The following is a 13,981-nucleotide window of genomic DNA, read 5'->3' as shown; positions in this document are numbered from 1 at the left end:
ATGTTACTGGCGCAGAAAATACTTACAGTAAGCTGTCTTAAATAGAAAAGCTCCTCAACTGGAATCTTGGTAGGGTTACGTTCTTCGTGTAGTCATTTGCGATGGACAAAACATGGCTTTCTTTTTGCCCCTCTACAGATAATTCATGTTTTAGAGCAGAATAAATCTTCCTACTCCTGCGTTTACGTATTAATAGTTCGGCTGTAGCTGTCCTTTTAGCAACCTCATTAAGATGAGGAGCTTTAATTTTCTGGTTCAGTTCTTCACAGGTACAACATACATCTACTTCAGGCCTAACAAATCTGTAGCCAAAACTCTTTTTAAAATCATTCCAGTATGTGTAGTATGAGACAGTTCTGAATTCAGGCTATTTCGTTCTGAACAGCTTCCACATTGTTTTCATTTATAGCTGAGGTCTCAGGTAGCATATTTTGTCCGGAGAATAATGCTATTTATACAATGGGAAAGATCTAATATGATCGTGTATCGCCTCATGCATTTTAGGTCCAAGACATCTGGTGATGCCTCTACCTCTTTTATCTTCTGGAGTACATTCAGCCATTCTTAAATCTCTGATTCTTCTGACTCTCCTTTTCACTCACAGAAAAAAACTGAAAGAAAAGCTTTCGTGCACACCTTCGTTCTATCAGATGCTACAAGAATGTAGTAAGAGACAGTAGCACCTCACAATCTTGGGATTAGTTCTACCCTCTGCTCTTCTCTGTTTAACTTCACCTACATCACTTGAGCCTCGTAAATACAAATCCTGGGCATTCTTACTAACAATAATGTAAACTTTTGAAAACACGTCCAGTTGTCTTTCCCCAGGTCGTCCAAACACTTTCTTATAGATCTAATAGAAGAAAGAAAAAGAAAGGAAGAAATGAGTAACTGTTGTAGTAAACACAAATAGTACACTGTCATTCTAAAGAAGATGGAGGCTACCATTTAAAACAGCTTTTGTTACCTATCAGTAATATTGCTATTAATTGTTTTAATTATAAAGTATAGTTTTGAAACAATAATATATTGCTAAATAATTAACACAAAAACGGTACAAAATAATGGAAGCAAAGCGGCTTACCTGCAGGAAAATGCAGGTTTTTTAACCTCAGCAATGTTGCCTCTGTGGTTAACATAACATTCAGCCTTGATTCGGGCTGCTTTTAATTTGTTTACCTTACAGAATGACAGATTTGCACCAAGTCTTCTTTTGCGTGATTTGTCAGCATGACCACCACTACACACTCTAGCAATAGCAATATTACTGATAGGTAACAAAAGCTGTTTTAAATGGTTGCCTCCATCTTCTTCAGAACGACAGTGTACTATTTGTGTTTACTACAACAGTTACTCATTTCTTCCTTCCTTTACCGTTTGATGTGAACTAATAGTCAGCTGAACAGTAATCGAACAAAGCCTGTATATCTCAGATTAGAAAATATGCGGCAAACTGAAACAGCTATTTTCAATGCTGCCAACAGATTTTTTTAAAGAGATACACCCATTTAAAAAAGTCTGCGATCTTTGGTCTGGGATTCTCGCTCAATGTGAGGCATTAGAAGCGCCCTTTTAGAACTAAACAGTAGGCTTAACTATCGGGTTTCTAAAACAACAAAAGACTGAAAATTGGTGAAATGATCCCTTTAAAAAAATTCGATTCAAATATTGTCAAACAGAATTACTGGTCAGTGTTTAGCTGTCTAGGGCATTGACAGGGTCTGGCAGTGCTCAAGTCGTAAGAATATAGGACGGTAGGCTACTATTTTCTCTCCTTTCTATTCCTCAGCCATAAATACGACGTTGCTGACATCAAGGCCCCATCTGCAGTTTGCTTTGCGGTAAATACTCAGTTATCTAAGCGTCACGAGGTAAGCAGAGTGTCGGTCCCCGCTTTGCGGTCAGTCTTGTGCTGTTTAGATGGCAGTGCGCAGAGCTTCAGCACCTTGAAAACTAAAACGGGCGAACTGATATTTGCTGCGAATCTTGTCCTTATTTAAATTTCCGCTGCTATATTGGACCGAGCGGAGCGGGAAATGTGTATATTGAGTTCCGCAACGCATCACGAATTCCGTAGGTGGAAATCTTGTTCTGCAAGTTCTCAGAAATATGATTTTACGCTGGGCGTCAGAACAGATTTTCCTGAAACTTGCTTACTGTGAAAGTTCAGAAAACGCCGCAAGAGTATCACAGTAACGCGTTCCAGAGCTGGAGATGCAGCTCGAATCACATCACTGAAATTTGCAAGTGCCAGATCTCGACTTTCGTATGCATTTACACAATCTCTCGCCGGAACTACTGTAGGGTAGTGTCAGGATGTTTGTAAATGTAAGTTAATAATAAACACATGTAGTAAACTGTCAGGAATTATTTTTTATTAATCAGAAAGTTGCTGATAGTACATGTACTATATCTTTCCCGAGACGATCCTGGACAAAATTGTCGATTTACAAGACGCATCAAGTGAGATAAAATTCATAAGAATTTCAAGCTGAAGGTTGCACTTGAAAACTAAGAACATTTTATCCCGTAATAATATAGTTCAAGGATATAGTGTTGATAGAAAAGGACATAACGTTATATACTCCGAGACAAAGAAGAAAAATATTTACCGGTAAATATAACTCCCATAATTGCTTTATGCGTTCTTCATTGAAACAGTAGGTGAAATATATTCTTAATGAACAAATGTATGTCTCCCTCAAAGGTGGGGAGTGGAGGGGCGAGTGCAGGAGGGGAGGGAGGGATTGGGTTAGTGGAGGCAGCCCAATTTCCCGCTTTTTTCGCCAAAATCTGAACTTTCTGCCATGATGTCACTGCAAGATTGCCACATTGGTGGCAGCCATTTTCGAACCGCCATCTTGAAGAAATTTGTCAACAACACAACGTGGGGTGATGCCGCTCGTGTCCCACTACTGGCGCCTTGGTATTTTGAAAGTCAAAGGCATTGTCTTTCTTGATGCTATGCTCTGGTATCGGAGATTTCTCTGTTTGTCCCAGTTGCACACGTCTTATGTGCTCCTCGCAGCATTTCAAAATACAGCACTACATATTCCCAATGCACTGTTAACACATTATCAAGCGATGCTGTGTATTCCAATAATGAGTATAAAATTATAATTTCAACCATGCTTTAACCGCAGTTACTTTCCTGTCATTCTTCAAACAGGTACCCGTCAAACCTCTGTCCGAGAAGGATGTTGCTACAGCTTAGTTCTTTTCGACTCCTGACCCATTCGCATTCTTCTTGCGCTGTCTTCAGAACATTTAACTATCGAACAGCTAAACTATAGTTGAACTGCGAATTGCATATTAGACGAATAACAATTACGCTTCTGGGCACATCGTAAACAAGAGTAATAGGTGGCCTGAAGCTATCCATGAACAACGAAGGAATGACTGCCATGTGCTGTTTACATTCAAGAGAACTCTTTGGTACTGATGTCTTCTTCATTTTACTTGATAAATGCAGCAGCAAATACTTTTCTGTATCTAGAATACCAAAATTTTCCTTACGTCTGATATACGTTCCTGTCTAGGACTACAAAGTTGCAATGGAAGCACGTATTATCAGGCGTCTCTCGGTTTGAGGTCGGATACTCGTCTCATTGTACATCACCAATGTTTCATTAGTTCTGCCTCACTATAAATACGATTTATGTTCTTATGAACTCAAGTTCCACTGAAGCGAAATATCAGTTAACTTCAGAATAGCAAGAAAGAATATCAGTGCTAACCTGTGAGCATTTTCTAAATTGTCACACAGCATCAACGAAAAGCTCAATCCATACAAAACTTAATCAGTCCTAGTCGATTGTTCTAGTTTCATGAGCCTGAAGTGTCTCTATTCACTCCAACTGAAGTGAGACCTTAAAGCACTGAACACATAGCAACAAGGTGGTCAAGCATTAATTACACTCCGCATCATACAAAATGTAGAAAGTGCTTCCTTCTCCACCTTTAAATGAAATTTGTATGAGTGCTAGTGCCTCTAGTTATTGATGTTATGATATCCTGCTTGGCTTTTCTTCGGGTAGTGAAGCAATTGGCAATGAATTATTGAGTAAAATAAATAAAAAATTAGTAATCCTGGAAAAACGACGTCGATTTTATCCTATGACGGCATATGTCACATCAGGGGTGGTACCTGGTTTCAACGTCGTCTTCCGTCAGATAACGTAGTGCCACAGCTACCAGAGTGACATCTGTGTTTCCCCTTTAATAAGAAACGCAAGAAACCAAATGCCTTAGAGTGGTGCGGAAGTGTTAAGCAAGCAGTCAACATCGTTGCAGAGGTGAACTCAGGCATTCTATAGCTGCACGAGAGAGTTTGAAACGGGAGAAACTGTGATGCTTTCGGAGAGCTGCCACACAAGTTGCACGTGCTGCATCAACTGTGCGAAGATGCTCGTCTCAGCGGTCCCATGAACATTCTCACCTCCATAGACAAGTTTCTAAATGTCCATGTGGCACAGAAACCTGCCAGGTCGTCTTATTGTAGGGGCAGCAGGGCAGCAGTGACAGATGGTACAACTATCACAGCACAGATAACATGGCTTGTGAGACCAGATGTGTCAACAAGAACTGTTACCAACCGTTTTTTAGCAGTGGGACTACGGGCATGCCGGAAACAGTGGCCGAGCGGTTCTAGGCGCTTCAGTCCGGAACAGCGTGACCGGTGCGGTCGCAGTTTCGAATCCTGCCTCGAGCATGGATGTGTGTGATATCCTTAGGTTAGTTACGTTTAAGTAGTTCTACGTTCTAGTGGACTGATGACCTTAGATGTTTAGTCACATACTGTTCAGAGCCATTTGAACCATTTGACTACGGGCACGCCTCTAGCTTGTCTTCCACTCACTCCACAACTCGACTGGTGCCGTTAGAGGATCACTTGGAATGGCGCACTGTGGTCTTCAGTGATTAAAAACCAGATTCTGCCTGCACGCAAGTGATGGTTATTTGCACGGGCGATGTATACCTGGTGAGCGCTGTCTCCTAGTGTCTATTCACTGGAGACATGTTGGCCCCACCGCAAGCCTAATGGTCTGCTATGCGATAAGCTTCATCTCTCGTTCAACTTTGGTGCTTCTGGAGGAGACGCTAACGTGCACTAGGTACGTGCATAATGTTGTTAGATCCATTATTTTGCTCGCCCACACACCGCCCGTGAAACTTGGCGTTCTCTTCAAGATGTGCAGCAACTGCGCTGGCAAGCAGAGTCTCCAGACTGGTATTGAATCGTACACTTGTGGGATATGATAGGACTGTTGCTACTCGTTAACCAAGAACTCCTACAGAAGTACGGGAACAGGTCGAGGAGGCCTGGCAGTATTCACCATCTGTACAATTGACTGCCTGAAATGCCACCTGTGAAGGGGAACATAACATGAATGTCCCAACATGATACATACCCTTAACAAATTCCTAAAGTTACTAACAGTCAGTTCGTTTCATTTTTGGAACGTGTAAAACGAAGTGCGTCACTCTCACGTACGAATAACTATATATATATATATATATATATATATATATATATATATATATATATAATAGTTTTTATCACAAAACTGTAGTCTCACACTAAACGTCGTACGTAAATGGAATTAGGTAAGGTTTTATTGGCCACGAGAACACGTCTGGGAGTGTTCGGCCCCATAAATGCAACGTATGTTAAAAATTTCCTTATTCTGTTGTATGCAGTGATGACGTGTGACGTAGTGATGAAAACGCGGATGTATTCATTTACATTCTGTTTCTATGTTGTATTTCTCAATTTTTTATAACACATCCAGAAAAAATCAAGGTTACTCCATTATTAATAAAACACATATGTGGACTAGTTTTACCCATTTCAAAAGTGAAATGGAGTTCTACTGCGTTTCGTCATATTAAGAATACTATTCCACCGTTTCAGTTGTGTATTATATCTGTGTAGATAATACTGAAGTTGCGTGAAAAATATGAAAAAAGACAGTAAACGGAGAAAATGGTGCCTTTGTCCCTCCCGTAATCCTTTTATTTCTTTTACAACGCTGTGAACATTTGATAGAACGCTTCTGCCTCCCTTCTGCGTGTGACGAGTGAAACTGCTTTGTTCCGGGAACAATTGAAGTTCGTCATACGCTTTCGATTAGTTTCTGAAAGTGCAGAAATTGTTTTATGATTGGGAATTCGGCTGCAATTCGGTTGTCAATCGCAAAGAAATGGAGAAAGCTATTGTCTCATTCAGCATCAAAAATTGTTTTCATCTTTCCGATTTCTATTAACTGTCGATCACATAGTCATTACAAATGCAACGTGTGTATCTGTACTCTTATCCAATCATCTGAACCAGCCACACGCTGTCGTAGGGAGAAAAGAGCAAGGAAAGAATAGTAATTAAAAATTATGATAGAAATGTTGAAATGATATTATGGGAGAAATTTATTCTTTTAAGGATTTTATCAATACCAGTTCATTTACATGCAATTAGTACGTACTTCAGCACCAATACGAGAAAATTTGAGTATAACCTTCAAGCGTCCTTGTTCTCGACACTTTGAAAAATCATATAAAAGTGAAGAAACGGTTTAACAAAAGTATCTTTTTTTGTTTACTTATTATTTCCTTGTTATTATTTGGGCATTGGTGTCAATTGTACAATGCCACGGAAAAGTCATAACACAACAGAAACTATATAAAACATACACAAAATAATCTGGTAATACTTGGAATAACGAAATCAAACACTGAGGAAAGAGTGACAAAAATGTACAATAAAAATATAAGCATGCACTATGAGCCTCTACTGCAACTTACAAATTAGTATTGTGGCATGTATAAGGTCAGCAATAGGTTTTTAGTGGGAACTATCTCAACATTCACCTTACATAATATGGAAATATTATAATTCGGTTGTCAATCGCAAAGAAATGGAGAAAGCTATTGTCTCATTCAGCGTCAAAAATTGTTTTCATCTTTCCGATTTCTATTAACTGTCGATCACATAGTCATTACAAATGCAACATGTGTATCTGTACTCTTATCCAATCATCTGAACCAGCCACACGCTGTCGTACGGAGAAAAGAGCAAGGAAAGAATAGTAATTAAAAATTATGATAGAAATGTTGAAACGATATTATGGGAGAAATATATTCTCTTAAGGATTTTATCAATACCAGTTCATTTACATGCAATTAGTACGTACTTCAGCACCAATACGAGAAAATTTGAGTATAACCTTCAAGCGTCCTTGTTCTCGACACTTTGAAAAATCTTATAAAAGTGAAGAAACGGTTTAACAAAAGTATCTTTTTTTGTTTACTTATTATTTCCTTGTTATTATTTGGGCATTGGTGTCAATTGTACAATGCCACGGAAAAGTCATAACACACCAGAAACTATATAAAACATACACAAAATAATCTGGTAATACTTGGAATAACGAAATCAAACACTGAGGAAAGACTGACAAAAATGTACAATAAAAATATAAGCATGCACTATGAGCCTCTACTGCAACTTACAAATTAGTATTGTGGCATGTATAAGGTCAGCAATAGGTTTTTAGTGGGAACTATCTCAACATTCACCTTACATAATATGGAAAAATTATAAAATGTATGAACCATAATGGTGGTGTCAGGTAAACTAACCTATGTCCTCTGTACAAGAACTGGTGACTTGCTTCGCAATGCAGTTTACAATTATAATGAGACAATCAAATGATGTGTAAACATTTCCGTCTAAAATCTCGTTTAGTTCATGACATAGTTAGCGGGCTGGTCTTGCAGCAATGAACAGAAGTCTCCTTTCCGAGAAAGAGGTTCAACGTTATTTTTTAATACCTATCTCTCATCTGAAGCAAATTTTAATTTTTGTGTAAGCCTAGTGGAAAAGATCTTTTCTTTTATTTATGAGTGTTGCACATATGTTTAAATGTACTTGCTGAAATGCTCATCACATTAATGATAATGGCACTTGTATTCATCGAATGAACGTTGGTGTTCCTCTCGAAGTAGTTCATGTTGTGACTGTTTATACTACAAAGTCGGTGTAAGAAATCCACATGGGTTAAACACTCAAGTTTTATCGACAACGTGCTATGTGATAGATGCGGTTTGTCCTCAATCTGACACCAGAACGTGAAAATAGATGAATGTGACAAGTTTCACTGTATGATAGAGTCAAGTGTGAACATTACTATAATCCCTGAAATACATTCGCAGTTCCAGATATGGACAGCCATCAGCTGTATAATGGAATGGCGAAAGCGAAAATTTCTGCCGGACCGCGACCCTAAGCTGAATCCTTCGCTTATCGCGAGCAGTAGTATACAATTAGGCCATACAGTTACTTTTCTCGGCCAGGCTTAAATTTCCATGTCATCAGCTATGAGTCTATGACCTGCAGTCGTACATCGGTCATGTATATTCCGCACAGAAGAGGCATTTTAATTCAAAGTTTTTTGCACAGTATCGGCGGATAAATACTATAGTGCAATGGCTGTGTTGTTCTGAATTAGGATGCAATGTACCTTCGGACATGCATCCATGCATCGTACTTCGGAACAATACAGCTACAGCAATATCGTATTGTTGTTGTAACAGTGGTAGTAGTAGTAGATTTATCCACCCATAGATCTCTTTTTACAAGGATATAGGACATTTCAAAGTATTTACAAGTTTTGATCAATTTAAAAAAAGCTAATTCGTATACAGATATATTTCCTGACTTTTAGTTAGAGACAGTCATTTGATTTACTCTTGGTATACTATACTTTTTTACAAATAACTGATCACATAATGTAGTGCCACATTGTTCACTCATGTCTCACTGTCAGTCAATGCAAACGCTATACACACATTGCTTCATAACACTTCACACACTACACACAAAAACACACACATACACAGACAAACACTCACTCACTGTCACTCACTCACTCACACACACACGCACACGCACACACACATACACATACACATACAAATACACACACTTGTGATCTCTGGGCCATTTTCTGTACCACAAGTTCCCATTTGCTTTCCTCAAAAACTAAGTCAGCATCCCTCCATAATGAGTGAGATGTTGAGTTCACAAAGAGGGAAAGGTGTTAGTATTGTGCTATGCATAGGTTGGGGGTAAGTATTTATAGAAAGGAAAAATAAGGAAGAAACATAAAGCGAAGATTTCATGTAGAATGTTGGATGTTTTATAATCATTATTACCATTATTATTGATTTTTATAACAATTTTTTATCAATTCCCTACTCTGTTTTATCTAAGTAATCCTTCAATGCATAAAATGTATTGCACAACAGGTTGTTTTAGCTGCCTTTATAATGAACTGTATTTCTGCAATGTCTTTAATGTCTTTTGGTGATTCATTGTACAATTCCATTACTTGGTAAAAAGTGCTGTTTTGAGTTTTATGTTTATTTTCTTCTTGGTAAAATTGTGTTCATGTTTTATGCGTTCGTTCCCATAAAATAATGTCACATCTAAGAATTAAGTGTAGATATGAATAATATGTAACTAAATGACACTGCATGTTACACACTGATGATAGGATTCTAGGGAGATGACATGCTGATTACATTCTGTTTGCAAGTACCTTTTGTGTTCCCACCATTTCAACTGAGAATCAATATTCATTCTATAATTTTGTATTTGTTACACGGTCTATAGAGGTGCCATCTACATTCATTTTAACATTGTTATTTTTCCTCTTCAAACTGAAATTCATGGCATTAGGTTTCTTTATGTTCAATGTCATTTGATTTTTATTAAACTTATGTTTTATTAAACTTATGGAGAAACACTAAAAACTTATACACCAACTTAATATACATTGTGATAATCATAAGAAACCACAGTAGAGAAAAGCAGAGGTTATATTGATTCATATAAGGTAGAAAAACAAAGAAAAATCTTGACCTGGTAGGTTTTGTTAGAGAGTACCCTTAGCAATGGATGTGAGGGTTCAACAGAATACAAAGTACGTTGGTCCAAATGTAGACATCCAAAACAGAGCAAGAGTTTGCGAAAAAAAAATTGTTTTATAGAGGTGTGCAACTGGAGTATTAGATAGGTGAGGCGTTGTAATAAGATGGCTGATACCTAATTTCTGATGCGAGATTGCAGAGTTTATGTGTACTGACGAGTCGATGAAGTAGATAAAGCGCATGTTAGTCATTTAATTTGTCAGGCAGCAACCATACTAAGTAAGTTTAAGAAGCGCTGATGCGTTCAAATAGAAGGATGCTTACAATGTAACACTACTCCTGCACTGATTGTTAGACGTAACGCACTACAAATTTCACTATTCGTAACTTGCTCGATACAGTAACCCATTCGAGTTTTTAAAATTTTTTTTGGCGAAATACCCGTAATTCAAGGTGCAAATTTTTGTCAAGACCCTCACTTTGAAAATTATAATTTTAGAGGTTTAAGCCTGTGACACGATTGAAAATGTGAAGGTGAAGATTCAAGATAAGGAAGGTTTTCCTCGAGATCATCAAAGATTACTGGCAAACAGTTAGATGAGAGGAGTCTTCCACAACATTCAATGGGAATCAACCTTACACTTGGCGCTTCGTCTCCTTGGAGGTGCCGTTAATCCTATCTTCAGCGCTTTGGCCTACAAAAACAATTACCATTTGTCGCGAAGGTTACGACGGACTACAGCCACGAGCAACTAACTTTCGCTAGAAGAAATGTGGACACATCAACAACATTCACCCCAAGAATAATATCTCGAGCTAAAGTCTTTAAGTTAAACGCAACTGTTACTACTTGGACACAGCCATTGGAAAATTTACTGTACATGTAATAAAAACCAATAAATGAAATTGTTTACCCCAGAAAAAATGTGGTCTCAGGATACTGTCTTTGACTGTTAATCATAACGTCCAGGGTCTCGGGTTCGGTTCAACTCTCTTCTGAAATTTTAAAAGCGAATAGTTTAGGTCTTCTCTTACCACGGCTAATATTAATCTCGAAACTAACAAGACGTTTATTGTTAACAGTCCATGCCCGAGGCAGGATTCGAACCTGCCACCGTAGCGGTCTCGCGGTTCCACATGGTAGCGCCTAGAACCGTACGGCCACTATGACCGGCATTGACAGATGGACCAACAGTGATCAAGGCGATTCCTCCGCAACCGACGGGTTAGAAACACTTCACCCCGCTAGCAGATCGGCAGATTTTTTGTGTGGATCGTACAAAAACATCCGAGGGGCCGACGACATCAGCATGGGGCAACGACGTCGAGGGCGCGTAGGACCCGGTGGCAGTCGCAACTAAGCAATGGATGCAGTGGTGGATTTCCGGAACACACGGAGCGTGGCGCTGCTGGCTGCCCCCTCTTGATACCTGGTGTAGGGATCTCACCAACCTGTGGGCCATAGGTTCAGATGTACAGCTGGGCTATGGTTAAAATCAACATTAATACCAGGGTGAAAGTCCACAGTCTGCCAGAAATTATTTGGGCCTCCTACATTGATGTCACACTATTGCAACTGGTGCATTTAGCCGCCCTTGTGGTTATGCCTTTTACGCCTCTCCTAGTGACTACTTCGGACACAGAGTGACGGCGTATGGTCGTGAGTGCATATCAGTCGAGGACGTCACGTACCTGCCATGCATTATGGGGATAGCGCTTACCATGATGCGCTTCCGCAAAATAAATCTGTAACCCTATCTGGTCCTGGCCTTAGAAGGCACAGAGCTCGATTTTAGTCTGAGGAGATCGCTCCCCTCTTTCTCAATCGCTATTAACATTTTCTCCTTGGCGGCGACTCCATTCATGTGTTACATTGGAAGGACCTACACCCACACTTCACGCCCAGCCCGGAACTATGTTTTGACGTCTGTGACCTTTCCATCTGTGACATTTTGGAAATTGAACATAGCGACATTGCATGCCTATCATGTCCATTATAGTTATCCGGGCTGTTATGCCGTGGTCGGTTGATGAATTTTGTCTCAATTCCCAACGTTTCGTCTCCGACTGCGGGAGACATCTTCAAGGGAGTCCGTAGGTCGATAGAAGGTCCAACACACCCACTGGCTCGCTACTGACTGCCGCTAAATTCCGTCTCCGCGAGCTCCCGCGCCGCGGTGTGACGTCACGTGTTTTGAAAACGTCAGTGCAATTGGCCGCTGTCCGTCGCCGTCGATCGCCGTTGGCGTCACCCAGTAGTGGACGGGTGGTACACATCTTCTGTAACACCGGCATCCATATACGGTTTAATTTCACTCCCTCCTCCTTTCGGTTGAAATAATTTGGGTGTTTAGCGATATCGATTGCCTCCCTGTAGAGCCTTTCGTAGTATCCGCTTGTGGCCGCTAGTATTTGCGTCTCCTCGAAACGAATATTGTGGTTCCCTGGCTGGAAAGCATGCTCCGCAACAGCTGATCGTTCCGTTTCTCCTCTTCTACAGTTTCCCTTGTGCTCTTCCAAACGTTTAGAAACCGTTCTTTTAGTTTTACCCACATAAACATCACCACAGCTGCATGGGATCCTATACACTCCAGCTTTTTCCAAAGGATTGCGAGCGTCCTCGGCAGGCTTAAGGTATTCCTGTATCTTCCTGGAGGGCTTGTAAATTACGGTAATATTCCGCTTCGTGAATATCCTCCCTATTCTTTCCGTTACATTTTTAACAAACGGCAGGAATACCTTAGATTTTGCAGTAGCCTGTACGTCAATATGGTTTCTACGTGACTGCCTCAACGCACGTTTTATTTCGGCGGACGAATATCCGTTCTTCATTAATACATTGTGGAGATGTACCATCTCAGCGTCGAGCAACTCAGGTTCACAAATATTTTTAGCTCTGTCCGCTAACGTCTTGATAACACCCCGCTTCTGTTGTGGGTGGTGGTTCAAATCCCGGTGCAAATAACGGTCTGTGTGCGTGGGTTTGCGGTATACTGAGTGGCCCAAACTACCATTTTCGTTTCTAAAAACAAGCACATCGAGGAAACGCAATTTGCCGTCTACCTCCTCCTCCATTGTAAACTGAATTCTCGAGTTTATGCTGTTTAGATGTTCGTGAAACCGGTTTAGTTCTTCCCTACCATGTCTCCACAGCACAAACGTGTCATCCACGTATCGGAACCATAACTTTGGTTTTTTGCTGGCAGTACCTAAGGCCTGTTCTTCGAATTTCTCCATAAAGAAGTTTGCAATTACGGGACTTAGCGGGCTTCCCATAGCCACGCCATCCGTTTGCTCATAAAACTGTTCATTCCACTTGAAGTATGTGGTCGTCAAACAACACTTAAATAGTTCGAAAATATCGGCAGGAAAAATTCGATCCAGCTTTTCCAATACATCATTAAGTGGAACCATGGTAAACAGCGATACCACATCAAAGCTGACCAATATGTCCTCCGGCTGGACCACTATGCCATCCAATCTGCTGATGAAATGTGTCGAATTCTTTATATAAGAGTCCGAACGGCCCACATGTGGTTTCAACAGCGTAGTCAAAACCTTGGCTAACGAGTATGTGGGCGAACCAATGGCACTTAGTATCGTTCTTAATGGCACACTTTCTTTATGAATTTTGGGCAATCCATAAAGTCTCGGTGGTAGCGCAACCGAATTGCACAGACCTTTCTGTACACTCTCTTCAACGGAGGAATTTTTTATTAATCGCGACACAGTTCTGAGAACGTTGTTAGTAGGGTCCTTATTCAGCTTCCTATATGCTTGCGGATCCAATAGATCAGTAATTTTACTCTGGTAGTCGGCCACATCCATAACCACCGTTGCGCTTCCTTTGTCAGCTGGGAGAACCAAAATACTATCGTCGTCATTCAGGAGTTTTAAAGCTCTTCTCTCACTCACAGTTATATTACTTTTCGGCGGTTTTGCATTGGCTAAAATTCTCACTGTTTCTACACGGATTTCTTCAGCTGTTACAGAATCCACACTTCGAATTCCTGCTTCTACACTGGCTATAATTTCTTCCGTGGGCACAAAACGC

The sequence above is a fragment of the Schistocerca gregaria genome, chromosome 1 (genome assembly GCF_023897955.1).
Source record: "Schistocerca gregaria isolate iqSchGreg1 chromosome 1, iqSchGreg1.2, whole genome shotgun sequence".
Lineage (NCBI taxonomy): Eukaryota > Metazoa > Arthropoda > Insecta > Orthoptera > Acrididae > Schistocerca > Schistocerca gregaria.
The sequence above is the reverse complement of the archived record's forward strand: the minus strand, read 5'-3'. Positions refer to the sequence as shown.